General features: G+C 36.9%; 1 pseudogene; it reads right to left on the reverse strand.

Annotated features, from left to right (window-relative positions):
- Positions 1 to 2,656: 2,656 nt before the first annotated feature.
- LOC104216519 (protein Rf1, mitochondrial-like) lies at positions 2,657 to 13,589 on the reverse strand (annotated as a pseudogene).
- Between the last annotated feature and the right edge of the window lie 477 nt (positions 13,590 to 14,066).

Raw genomic sequence — 14,066 nt, forward strand, 5'->3', positions numbered from 1 at the left:
CAACGAGCAGGTGGAGCTTCCGGTGGAGCTTGCCAAGGAAAAGGATCAAGAGACTCAGGTTAAAGATGAGTCAGAAGATGTAGGCGTTGAAGAACTTGCTGTCAATGAACCATACACAATTGCGAAGGGGAGGGAGAAGAGGCAAACACGAGAACCGGAACGCCTTATAAATCAAGCAAACTTGATTGCATATGCGTTCGTAGCTGCACAAGAAGAGATTAAAGATCTGGAGCCCTCCTCGTATATTGAAGCAACTTCTTGCAAGGATGCCGCACAATGGCGGTTAGCCATGACTGAAGAGATGGAGTCTCTTCACAAGAATCAGACATGGGTCTTAGTGAAAAGACAAAAGGGGAAGAGGACAGTTGGATGCAAGTGGGTCTACCGAAAGAAAGAGGGAATTTCTGAAGTGGAAGATGTTAGGTTCAAGGCGAGATTGGTTGCAAAAGGTTTCAGCCAAAAGGAGGGAATTGACTACAATGAGATTTTCTCTCCGGTCGTGAAGCATAGCTCAATTCGCGTGCTACTAGCATTGGTTGCACAATTTGACTTGGAGCTTCAACAGCTTGATGTCAAAACTGCTTTCTTACACGGTGATCTAGAAGAGACAATCTATATGGATCAACCTGAAGGTTTCCTAGCTGAGGGAAAAGAAGATCACGTATGCCAACTAAAGAAGTCTTTGTATGGTTTGAAGCAATCCCCTAGACAGTGGTACAAGAGGTTTGATGCATTCATGACTACACATGAATTCTCAAGGAGTGCATTTGATAGTTGTGTGTATCACAAGAAGATGTCTGGTAACTCAATGATTTATTTACTGTTGTATGTTGATGATATGCTTATTGCTGCTAACAACATTACAGAGATAAATGCTTTGAAGAAACTATTGAGTAAGGAATTTGACATGAAGGATTTAGGAGCTGCAAAGAAAATCCTTGGTATGGAGATTTCAAGAGAAGACGATGTTGTACATCTTTCTCAGAAGAGGTATATTGAAAGGGTTCTCGAGAGATTCAATATGCAAACGTGCAAGCCTGTAAGTACACCATTAGCTCCTCATTTTAAACTTTCAGAGTCACAAATGCCTCAGTCCGAGGATGAGGTGGAGCATATGTCAAAGATTCCTTATGCCAGTGCAGTTGGTAGTATTATGTATGCTATGGTATGCACACGTCCAGATATTGCTCAATCTGTAAGTGTGGTAAGTAGATACATGTCCAACCCAGGAAAGAGGCATTGGGAAGCTGTCAAGTGGATATTGAGATATTTCAAAGGAGCTTCTGGTGTTGGTCTTACCTTTCGAAAAAGTGGTACAGGTATTTCAATTCTCGGTTATGTGGATTCTGACTATGCAGGAGATCTTGACAGAAGAAGGTCCACAACTGGATACATCTTTACCCTCGTTGGCAGTGCCGTCAGTTGGAAGTCGACTTTGCAGTCGATTGTCGCTTTGTCTACGACAGAAGCAGAATACATGGCAGCAGCGGAGGCGGTAAAGGAAGCTATCTGGTTGAAAAGTTTAGTAGCGGAATTGAGTTTAGTTCAGCTGGAATCAACTCTTAGATGTGATAGTCAGAGTGCTATTCATCTAATGAAAAATCAGAGATTTCATGAGCGCACTAAACACATTGATGTCAGATTTCATTTTATTCGAGATGTTATTGATGAGGGAACTATCAAGGTCGTGAAGGTTATCACAGATGATAATGCTGCAGACATGTTGACCAAGATAGTCCCGCTCGCTAAGTTTGCACACTGCAAGGACTTGGCGGGGGTGTGCATCAACTGATGCAACTCCGAAGAGAACAGTTGCTAGGTGGAGGTGGCATGTTCAACAATGGTTTGATTCTTCTTGTTTCTTACAACGGGGTTGCCCAGTAAGCTTAGAAGTTTTGGCCAGAGTTGTTCACACGCTCGAAACGCAAACCAAGGTGGAGATTGAAAATGTTGGTTTATGTTTAGTCAACAATGGCATGCCAATTGGAAGAGTTGGTGGAAAGAGTTGGTGTGGATGCTAGGAGGAAGCTTCCTCCTTTGATGTCACCCATGACATCAAGAGGAGGTAGTTTGATGTCAGCAATGACATCAAGAGGAGGTCTTTACCTCTATAAATAGATGCACTCCTTCACTTGTAGAAATCATCCCAAAATAATACAATACATTGTAGTGAGTAGAGAGTTAAGAGAGAAATTCTCTTAAGTGTAATTGGGAAATCTCCCCTTCCTTTGTTAATATTAAAAGGACAATTGTTCTCTGGTGGACGTAGGATTATTTTGATCCGAACCACGTTAAATCTTGTGTTCTTTCTTTTACGTTTCCGCTAACAATTGGTATCAGAGCGACAGGATCCTTTAACGATCCAAGGAGGAAGAACAAGCAAATATGAGTTCCATGAAGTTTGAAATTGATAGATTCAATGGACGCAACAACTTCAATATCTGGAAGATCCAGATGATGGCGTTACTGCGGAGGGAAGGTTCAATCCATGCTATTGACGGAAAGTATCCTACGGATATATCAGCTCCCGACAAGGAGAAGATTGAAGGGGATGCATTGAGTGCAATCCAACTATCCCTTGCACCTAACGTGCTTTGTGAAGTGAGTACGGGTACCGAAGAGACGGCCAAACAGTTATGGGAAAAGCTAGAATTATACAAATACTTTAAATAGATGGTAGCTATAATCATCCTTGCCAGCCTCTGTGTTCAAGAGGACACTAAACGTAAGTAACATGCCTCTGCAGTCTTCGTCATGGTAGAATTTGCATTCGGGGTGATAGATGAATCGGATGGTGTCATTGCAACTGGCGATATAGTTTCTCTAGGCAAATGGCACAATGATTCCATCGCAGAAGGTGGCTTCTCATTTACATTCAAGATGCATCAACCTTTTCAGCACCTTGGACTGTAGAGATGTATATTTAGAGTGAGCCATCTCTTCTTCATCTTTCAAAGGTATGAATACTTAGTTGCATCAGAACCGGTAATAATAAGCCAATCACATTAGTTGGAACGGGTACATGGTGAAAATACGAGCATACCTCTGAATTGTTCTTGACAGCCAGAAATGGACAGAGTGAATCCATGCAAGGTTCAATTTTGATAAGTTCACCTTCCAATTCCGGGAAAACAGTTGAACGATCATCGGTAAGGAAGGATTTGCCTGAAAAGGGAAAAGATGTCAATTTACTGTACAAAAGTGAAATTTTCGAAGTCTTCCAACAGCATTAAAATGTCATTGTTTGTTAATCTCAAGACAAACATTTATTAGCTTGAACAAAGTCTCCTTAACATCGATTTGGCTTGTATAAAGAAGGCGGAAGAGAATACGAACATTTTGTTAAAGCCATATAAGCAACCTCGGCAGCATAATACCTGAAGACTAGTAAAGAGCACTGAAATGCTATTCCTAGACTTACAATGTATCCTGAATGAATGTAAATCCGAGTTCAAGTAGAAAGCTTCCCAGGACTTTCTAAACAGCAAACCCTCTCTTGACATTAATGCAGCCTGCTCAAGATCTTCAATCTCATCGTTAATAGCCAAAACAATTTGATAACAAGTCTAAAATCTGAAAAGCAATAAAACATCAGTCAACATAGATGTGTGTGATGCCAAATGGGGGAAAGAAAAGCGTTGAAGCTTAAGAATACAAACCTCGGTGTGTCATCTCAGTTTAAAATGGTAACACGGCCTGTAAGCATTCCCTTCATTGGGCGCTTTCTCATGCTTTGTGCAGTGAAGACCAGAACACAGTCATTTGTTTTGTGTGACTGACATCCATAATTCGAGGCTTAACAGCGGCATCCATAACATTAAACCCATTCTTCCGCTGTAAAAGCTTCTCCTGGAGTTTGACTACTTTGCTGGTTTCCTCTGTAAAAGGAATAACCACACTAGTATATAGTGAACTTGTTAGACTTGTATTCTAGTCGAAATTTTCTTATCTCTAAAGTCGCATTTTATTCTAGTCGAAAGTTTTATAATCTCTAAAGCCACATTATATTCTAGTCGAAGTTTTCTTAGCTCTAAAGTCGGAGAAGAGTATTGTTTCCTGGAGAATAATATACCAGCCATGCTTCACTCCGTCATGGAGAAATAAGCTTCTCATCTGACAGGAAGCTGTTATTGATTCTCAAAATGATAGAAAATGATAACACCTGACGACTACTAAACACCACTGAAAAAACTATTCTTAGACTTTTGATGTGTATAGAAAAGAAAACTCACATCATTTCTCATATTAAGAGTGAAATAAAATATGATATCCAAGATAAAGTAGAGTGGCATAACAATCAAACATTAGAACCGATGTACCTCCTCAATAAGCTTACTTGGATGTTCTAACTGCCATTCTTTCACCTTCTACATTTCCATTAGATGTGATTTCCTTTGCAGAGGTAAAAGGAAATTACATCATAATGGTAAATATAGCTGAATAAACCAAGTGAAATAAATATTCACTTATTACTTCCCGAGTGAAACTATGGTATCATCCCCAATTGTGAAAATTCACTGGGTTTGTTGTTGTTGAGTGAGTGAAACTGTGGTATCATGTTAAACAAAGAAGGATCCTCGGCGATAAGGTGTATAAGTAACTTTGTTGTACCTGCATCAAATGAGAAGCCCCTTCCAGTCATTTCCTTCAAAAGAGTTGTCATTTCACTAGTTCTGCGAAACTTGAGAAATCCTTGAACAATAATATTGTACGTGGCATTATCTGGAGAACAACCATTATCTTCCATTTTTTTAAGCATATCTTTAGCTTCATCTAACAACCCTTCTAGACAAAACCCATTTATTATCATACTGTAAGTTATCACATTGGGAGACAATCCAATTAAAGGAAGCTTCTCAAAAATACCACGAGCTTCGTCGATCTTACCATTTCTACATAATCCGTCAATTACAATACCGTACAGTTCAATATCAATATCTTCTCTCTTTGCTTCCCACTCATGAAATAGCAACATAGCTTTCTCAACAAGTCCATTCTGGAAATAACCATAGAGCAAAATCCGATTAGTGCATATATCAGGCTTGAGCCCCGTAGATAGCATCTCAGCAAAGAATTTTTGCACAATGTCAGTTCTTCCAACTTCAAATAGACCTCGGAAGATAGTATTGTAGGTAATAATGCTAAATTTCAATCCGTTTCGAGAAATTTCATGAAACAAATGCATGGCCTCATCCAATTTCTTTTTCTTACAGTATCCATTTATTAATATATTATAGCTAATAATGTCAGGCTTAATGCTCTTTTCAATCATGGAATCGAAAAGTCTCCTTGCTCTATCCATTTGACCGCGCAAGCAATATCCATCAATTATCACATTGTAGGTGATTACATTAGGCTCTACGCCTTTTTCAATCATGTGTCTCATTACCTCCTCAGCATATTCAACTTTCCCTTCTTTGCATAATCCATCTATAACTATGTTGAAGGTGCAGACATCTGGATAAATATTCAGATTTACCATTTCTAAGAACAAATTCCTAACCTTTTCCCACTTACCAAACTTACTAAGACCATCAATCAATGAATTATAAGTGACAACGTCCGGAGGAATGCCTTTTTCTTTCATCTCTTCAAAAAGGCTAATAGCAGCATCTAACATCCTATCTTTGCATAGGGCATCTATAACAATGCTATAGATGTATGCATTGGGCTTAGTGCTTCCTTGCTCCATTACCCTAAGCAAATCGAACGTTTTTTGAGTATGACCCCTTTTGCTAAGCCCATTCATGACAATTGAATACATGAATTCATTAGGCTCACAAATATTCTCTCTCACCAACTTTTTGAACAAGTTAACCGCATCTTTTATCTTATTTTCCGCAAAGAGTCCCCTTAGTATGGTGCTAAAGGTGACGACATCAAATGGAATGCCATTCTTCAAGTAAATGGCTAACACTGAAAATCCGCAGTCAGAACGATGCATTAGGCAATAATTGTTGATCGCGATACTCAAGATGAAACCATCAATTGGGATATTAGATTTCAGCATTTGTCGAAAAAGGGAAAGAACAGAAGAGTAATGCTTCATATTTACCATAGTCTTTAATAATTTGGAGAAGCTAAAAACAGAAGGAAGAGGCTGTGTTCTGACCATTCGACGGAAAAGACTCAGAGCATCATCTAAACACTTGACATTCACAATATTTCTATGAGATGAAGAATAATATCTGGTTGCCGAAGCAGAACGTGAAATAGCATAAGATGAGATACCATTGGAAGAGTAACGCAGCCGAGAAATTCTCGTCATCTGATTGCAATTGCCGACGGTAAATTCTGTGTGCGATATCTGTGCCCTAATTGAAGAAGGAGCTGAAATGCGACAATGGGCTGTCGAGTTAATTATTAAGTACCCTTATTGACAGTTAGACCCTCTTCATGTTTATTATTTCCACATTTGGCTAGTCATTTTAGTGCCTTTTTTCACTTTTAGTCCTCACGTGTTCTAAGTGGAAGAAGGGATATTAAGCTTAATTTAGTCTTCAGAAAATTTGTTTGGTTGGATTTTTAATTTTAGCATAAGCAATCTTGAAATTAGTTTATATATTTTATATTCTTAACCAATCTTAATTCACATTATTTCAACTTTAACTTGAAATAGAGAATTTAAAGTTGAAAAACTAGTTTGAAGAATATTTTTAGCGAAATCACTCACGAAACTTGGTAAAAGTTTACATGCACCCAATATTTACACCAAATATATATTAATTTATCGTGGTTAAATTATAAATTAAGATCAAAATGTGTGCTACTTAACTATGATAGGAGTATATGTGAAAACATGTATCATATTTTTTATTGAGATGGTGTGAATATTCTATTTATAAGTTTTACCACTAAAATAAGCTTAACAATAGGGATGTAAATAGGGGTGGACATGGTGGGGCAAGTTTTGCCCTACTATTAGGGGTGTGCGTTATTCTGATTAAACTGAAAAATCAAATCGAAATTTCAATTTGGATTGATTTTTGGTTTGTTGGTTTGGTTTTGGATTGAGAAATTAAAATTTTTAATTTTTTGGTTTGGTTTCGAATTTAAGAGAATACAAATCGAAAAACCAAAAAAAAAAATCTCTATATATATATATATATGAGTTATGATTTACAATTTATAGGAGTTAGAGTCTGAGTATTTTGTCACTTTCAACCTTGTTTATTTATTGGCATATTTGTACTAGGGTATATAACACCCCATTCTTCATCTTTAAAATATAACCCTTATTCGTCTTTACTAAGTAGTATTTTGATTGCGAAACTTTGTCAAAATTTTCACTGTTTCTTCAGGCTTTAATGTTTGCAAGCAAGCTTATTGAACTTGAATTATGATTCAGATTTTGAATTTTATGTTTGGACATGTTACTTTTAAATATTATATGTAAAAGTTTTACCCATGACTAATATTAAAAATTATATTCAAGAAATCTAAATATTATTACTTTTCATTCTCTGTAATATTTATTTTTTTGGTTATAAAATATAAATATTCAATTATCTTAGTTATCTTATATGACAACCAAATAACCAAGTCGGAAAATCAACAAATCAAACTTATTTTGGTTAGGATTGGATTGCACTTTGTCAAAATAAAAAATCGAAAAATCCAAAACCAAACAACGGAAATAGTAAGAGAACATCAGTACATAATGCAGTAAATAGTGTATGCAAATGAAAAGTGTGAATACATGTATATATCATATTACATAAAACATGTGTATGCACATGACCCATATAATGCCTATATGCAGTACAACCGTAATACCTAATCAAACCAATGCCAATGCATTGGCGTCAACATAGCAACTAGCAGGTATTGTGTCGGGACTCGAACGCCACGTCTTAACAACGCAATGCACCCTCGTATCCATAGCATATGACGACAACGGCGTCTAATAACGCATTTCTATGGTACACTAAGACTCGAATCAATGTCTTACTCAAATATCTTGGGATAATATGGCCACGCCATCATAGAAATGCGTTAGGGCTTGAACCTAACGTCTTTATCGGCACCTCACAACTAATAGGAAGCACAATAGTACCCGTGGGGAAGACCTTATCTGTAATGGATTGGTACACTCTGACCCTGTTACAAAGGAGGTAACTTTTGGTTTCTGCGGTCTTCCTCGTGCTAGAATTTGCATTCGAGACAGTAGAAGGAACGGGATTGTGTCGTTGCAGCTGACAGTTTAGTTTCTCTAGGCAAATGGCACAACAATTCCACTGAAGTACTCATAAGATGCAGTAACCTTTTCAGCACCAGTGGACACTGTGGAGATGTATGTTTACCTGGAAGACACAAAAATATTAGTAAAAGCTTTCTAGATGCAAAAAACACACTACAGAGAGTATAAAACAAAAAAAGGTGTCACAATTGATAAAGCAGAATAGTGTCCACCAAATATCTAAGTGCTTGTTGTTTGAAGCAAGGTTTTACAATAGAAGGAAATTCTTTTATTCTAAATGAAGGATGCTTGGATGAATAAGCAGCAAAAACAATGGTATGACGCCAAAATCTCAAAAAGATTTGAATTTTTTTTAAATCAAAGTAACAGAACATCTTACGCTTTTCACCTTGCTTGATCTCAGAAGTATTTAGATTATCCTGCAGACTTTGGCTGTTTGGCATGCTTCCTCAACTTGTACATGTTTTCTCTGCTTCTGCTATTCCTCTTCTTCAAAGTTTTTTGCTTTCATGTTCCATTATCTATTATATGTCCGCAAAGAAATACCCCCCCACCCCCACCCCAAACACCAAAACAAAAGTTTCAATTCATGGTTCATGCATCAAGTATGTTCAAATGAGAATGTGTCTGAAATGGTTGTCATGTGTTCCATAACTTCCAAATGCACCAATCTGCATACGCAATGTAATGGTAATTAAAGTTGTTAAAATCAAAAGAAATAGACCTAAAATCATATGAAAGGAAATTGTCTCAAAAGACCTACAATATTCCGGAATCCATATGGACTTAACTGAGGGGAAAGAAAAGAACAAATAGAAGTAAAGGACCCATATAATTTATATAGTTAATTGAGATAAAGGTTTAGTTATTCTTCTTGCACTAACACTAGCACGCGTATTTAACAGGAATCTGTTTTGTTTGGAATGAAATGAACCACAATAAAACAACTCTGAAACTGAAAGGTAGTTGACTAACTGATAGATAAATATCTACATACTAATTTGAAGAGAAAAATCAAAATACATATTAGTTATAAGTTTTAGGATCATGTAGAGGGTAGATAAACAATTTTTAAAGAACATACAAAATACACTTTGATTAGAGGAGCCGGTATAGCAATCTTAGACAATTTGCCGGAACTCAGAAACCTACATACTATTTCTTGAAGAAGAGTATTCGCATATAACAGTAAAACAGTTATAGCAATTTCAAACAGACTTCTCGTTGGATCAATTAAGGTAATTCAAGCTCATTTGGTGTTGGCCAACTGTGCAAGGGGGAGCTTAGTAGCACCTACCATGTTGCTGAGTGCAGGCTTAACTTCAGTATGCATGCACATCTTAAGGCCACCATCGGGGTTGACTGAGAGGATGTTGGCATCAAGGACTGCAAGTATTTTGCTGATTCTGTCAGCAATTTCTACTGTTGATTCAATGTTTGGCGAATGGATGCGTATAATCCAGCACCGTACTTCACTCCCCCGCGGAACACAGAAAGAAGCTTCTCATCAGACCTGGATTCCTCGATGGTGATCACGCTAGCATCCATGTCCTTAATGGAATAGCTCATGTCATTGAAGTTTGAATAGCACATGCGAGTGTGAATCTGTCACAAAAAATGGCAAAGATGATTAGAAACACGTAAAAGAAGAAAAACCTACTCTTTTTTTAATAATCGAGAAATCCCCGATGGTCAACTAATGCATGGTTTGAAACTCAGTGGAAAATGACCCCGCCCATCTACCTTTCTTCACTTAAATAACAAAGTTCTGTTGCAGTAAGGTTCGAACACGTGACGTGCGACTAACATCACGAATTGCGCTCTTACTACTGAACCAAAGCCCAGTGGACAAAGAAGAAAAATACTACCTTAAACGAAGAACTTCCCCAATAACACAAAACACCTCCCCGTTCTATCCAGCTCTTAAAATTACTGGACAACTACTGGAAAGAAAGAACAAATTTCACATATATGAAGTTGCTTATAATCTTTCAATCCCCTTCTTGCAATACTGTGGCCATAATAATCTCACTAATACATATAATTACCACAGTTCATGTGAGGGATTCAATATTTCATAGACAACAAAATATCTTAAACCATGACGAAGCTACACATGGAAGCATGATCATAGTTCAAAATTCAAAATTAGTACAAAAAAGCAAAGAGGTATCACCTCTTTCTCTAATAATTCCAGCAATTGGTTTATTTTCCTCAGTTTCCAAAACCACCAGAGGCTCCAACAATACGGTTTGTATTCTGCATTGAAGCAAACAATCAGTTATCTCAAATCCTCACTACAGAAGCAACGTTACATAAGCGTGAATATAAATACAAAATGTAAATTTACCCGCTGCACAGCATCATAACATAGTATCATCTGTTGTGCACAGCATCATCTTTCAAAATGTCAGATATTGTCGTGCTTTAGAAGACCATGTCCTTCCATACAAGCAGCTGAAGTCGAGTCATAACATGAAAACATAAGTGGCTGCATTGCTGGATTCAGTAAGCGGAGATGTCTTAGAACAGCATTCTTGATTACATTTCCATGAAAAATGATTGCTTGAACTCCTAGCTCCTTGAATTTTGCCTATGAACACCATCTTTTGGATTTAGACAGATTTGTTTATAATAGCAGCCTAAGGTCTTGCTCTAAAGATCCTTGTGATAGCGACTATCAGGCAGGAAAAAAAAATCTAACTAGATGAAAGCTATCATAATTTAAACTTAATAGTTAAAATACACAGTCTAAAATAAAGAAACAAAAAAATTACAGCCGCAAACAAATTTCTACGTCTTCAAAAGAAATCAGTTCCCTCCATCTTCTAAGTTAGTTGACAAGGATGATGCATAGTACAATCCTTTTTGAATTAGTCAAAGGACCAATGAACTTTTCTCTGACAATAAATTGCTCTATGAAAATCTGAATTCCCAATAGGCATCCAGTACTCATGGATCATAGATAAACTTCCAAATATATTCTTAAGTAATTCAAATATAATGTTGACCCTTCATCTATAGTATATCCTACATCAGGTTTGAACAAGTTTTATTTCAATTTCAGGAAAACCAAAATTATTCATACTATATGGTTCTAGTGTTCTTTATGGTTGATGTAACTATGACCTAGAAACTATTAAAAAGATTGTTTCCAGAGCAATTTTCTCAGTTACAGAAAATGATTATTGATTCTTAAAAAAGATAGAAAATGATAATAGATGATGATACTAATAGCACTGATATTCCGAAACTTAATAAGTCTACACGCAAGGAAACTCATCATTCTCTCTTTTCTTTTTATCAGCATACTCATCATTATTTCTCTTACCAAGAGTGCAATAACATTTGATTTCTAAGATAAAGAAAAGTCGAAAAACAATCGAAATATCAAATTGATGTACCTCCTTAATAGGCCCATCAGGAAAGCTCTTTCAGCTCACTCAATTGCATACAACGTGATTTCTTAGAGAGGTAAAAGGAATTGTATCACAGTGATAGTGTAGCCGAATAAACCAAGCGAAATAAATATTCACTTCCTATTTTTCTAGTGAAGCTCTGGTATCATGTCAAGGACAGGAGGATTCTCCCTTATAACATTTATCAGTAACTCAGTTGTAGCTGCATCAAATGAGAAGCTCTTTCCAGCCATTTCCTTCATAAAAGTTGTCATTTCACTAATTCTCCTGCGCTTGAGAAATCCTTGCATAATAACATTGTAAGTGACATTGTTAGGCAAACAACCATTATCCTCCATTTTTCTTAGTATATCTTTAGCTTCACCTAACAACCCTTCATGACAAAATCCATTTATCATTGTATTGTATGTTGTCGCATTTGGAAGTAATCCAATTAAAGAAAGCTTCTCAAAAATAGCATGAGCTTTGTTAAGTTTACCATTTTTGCACAATCCATTAATGACAACATTGTAAAACATAATATCAATATCTCCTCTCTTTTTTTCCAACTCATGAAATAGCAACATAGCTTTCTCGACAAGTCCATTCTGAAAATAACCATGGAGCAAAATGCAATTAGTGCACAAATTAGGTTTGAGCCCTGTAGAAAGCATCTCAACAAAGAATTTTTGTGCAAAGTCAGTTCTTCCAACTTCAAATAGGCATTGCAAGATAGTACTGTAGGTAACGATGTCAGGTTCCAATCCATTTCGAGAAATTTCATAAAACAAATGCATGGCCTCATCCAATTTCTTTACCTTACAATATCCATTTATTAATATGTTATAGCTAAAAATGTCAGGCTTAAAGCTCTTATCAATCATGGAATCGAAAAGGCTCCTTGCTCTATCCATTTGACCGCACAAGCAATATCCATCGATTATCACATTGTAGGTGACCACATTAGGCTCCACACCTTTTCCATTCATGAGTCTCATTACCTCCTCAGCATCTTTAACTTTCCCTTCTTTGCATAGTCCATCAGTCAGTATGGTCAAGGTTTGCACATCTGGATAAATATTAAGATTTACCATTTCGAAGAACAAAGTCCTAACCTTTTCCCACTTACCAAACTTACTAAGACCATCAATCAATGAATTATAAGTGACAACATTTGGAGGAATGCCTTTTTGTTTCATTTCTTTCAAAAGGCTAATTGCAGCATGTACCATTCTATCTTTGCATAAGGCATCTATAACAATGCTATAGATGCATGCATCGGGCTTAGTGCTTCCTTGTTCCATTACCCTAAGCAAATCCAATGTTTTTTGAGTATGACCCCTTTTGCTAAGCCCATTCATGACAATTGAATACATGAATTCATTAGGCTCACAAATATTCTCTCTCACCAACTTTTTGAACAAGTTAACCGCATCTTTTATCTTATTTTCCGCAAAGAGTCCCCTTAGTATGGTGCTAAAGGTGACGACATCAAATGGAATGCCATTCTTCAAGTAAATGGCTAGCACCGAAAATCCGCAATCAGAACGATGCATTAGGCAATAATTGTTAATCACTATATTCAAGATGAAATCATTAATTGGGATGCCTAATTTCCGCATTTGTCGAAAAAGGGAAAGAACAGAAGAGTAATGCTTCATATTTACCATAGTCTTTAATAATTTGGAGAAGCTAAAAACAGAAGGAAGAGGCTGAGTTCTGACCATTTGACGAAAGAGACTCAAAGCATCATCTAAACACTTGACATTCTCAATATTGGTATGAGATGAAGAATAATTTCTGATGGTAAATGCCGAACCGCAACGAGAAATAGCAAAGGAAATACCATTGCAAGAGCAACGCAACAGAGGAATTGTCGTCATCTTCAATTTGGCTGAGGATGGTGCTCTGCTCTATCTCGGTGTGCCCTAATTTTGCGTAACAACTACTACAGTTTATGAGTAGAGAGAGTCCGAAGTACAAAATGCTTTTTCCCTTCAACAATGGCACTAAAAATCAAACTCGCCCTTAACTTTAAATAATTATCATTCTCCCCCTATATATTGCATAATATTTTACCCTTGTTATTTTGAATTTCCTCCTTTACGTAATACTTTTTTTATTATTTTACTAGTTTCTACGTACATATTTCACACCTAAAGCCCCAACTGAAAAAAGAGATAAGAAAACAGAAAACAAAAAAAGAGAGATTATAACTTGTTTCTCTCCTAAGGGTGTTAAATGGGTCGGGTTAGCCCGGTTCCGGACCGGCCCAGACCGGTTAAAACCGGAACCGGCCCGGTCCAATAGAAGGGAGCTGGGTTGGGTTGGGTTAAGGGTGATTCTCAGTTTGCACCATTCACCTACGATATACCGGTTACCCGGATCAGTATAACCCGATCGATGAACAGTGTTATGAAACCGGTTAATCGGCCCGGAGCGGCCCAGACCGGTTTAACGGAAAAAAA

This window comes from Nicotiana sylvestris, chromosome 9 (assembly GCF_000393655.2).
Source record: "Nicotiana sylvestris chromosome 9, ASM39365v2, whole genome shotgun sequence".
In the NCBI taxonomy this organism is placed as follows: domain Eukaryota; kingdom Viridiplantae; phylum Streptophyta; class Magnoliopsida; order Solanales; family Solanaceae; genus Nicotiana; species Nicotiana sylvestris.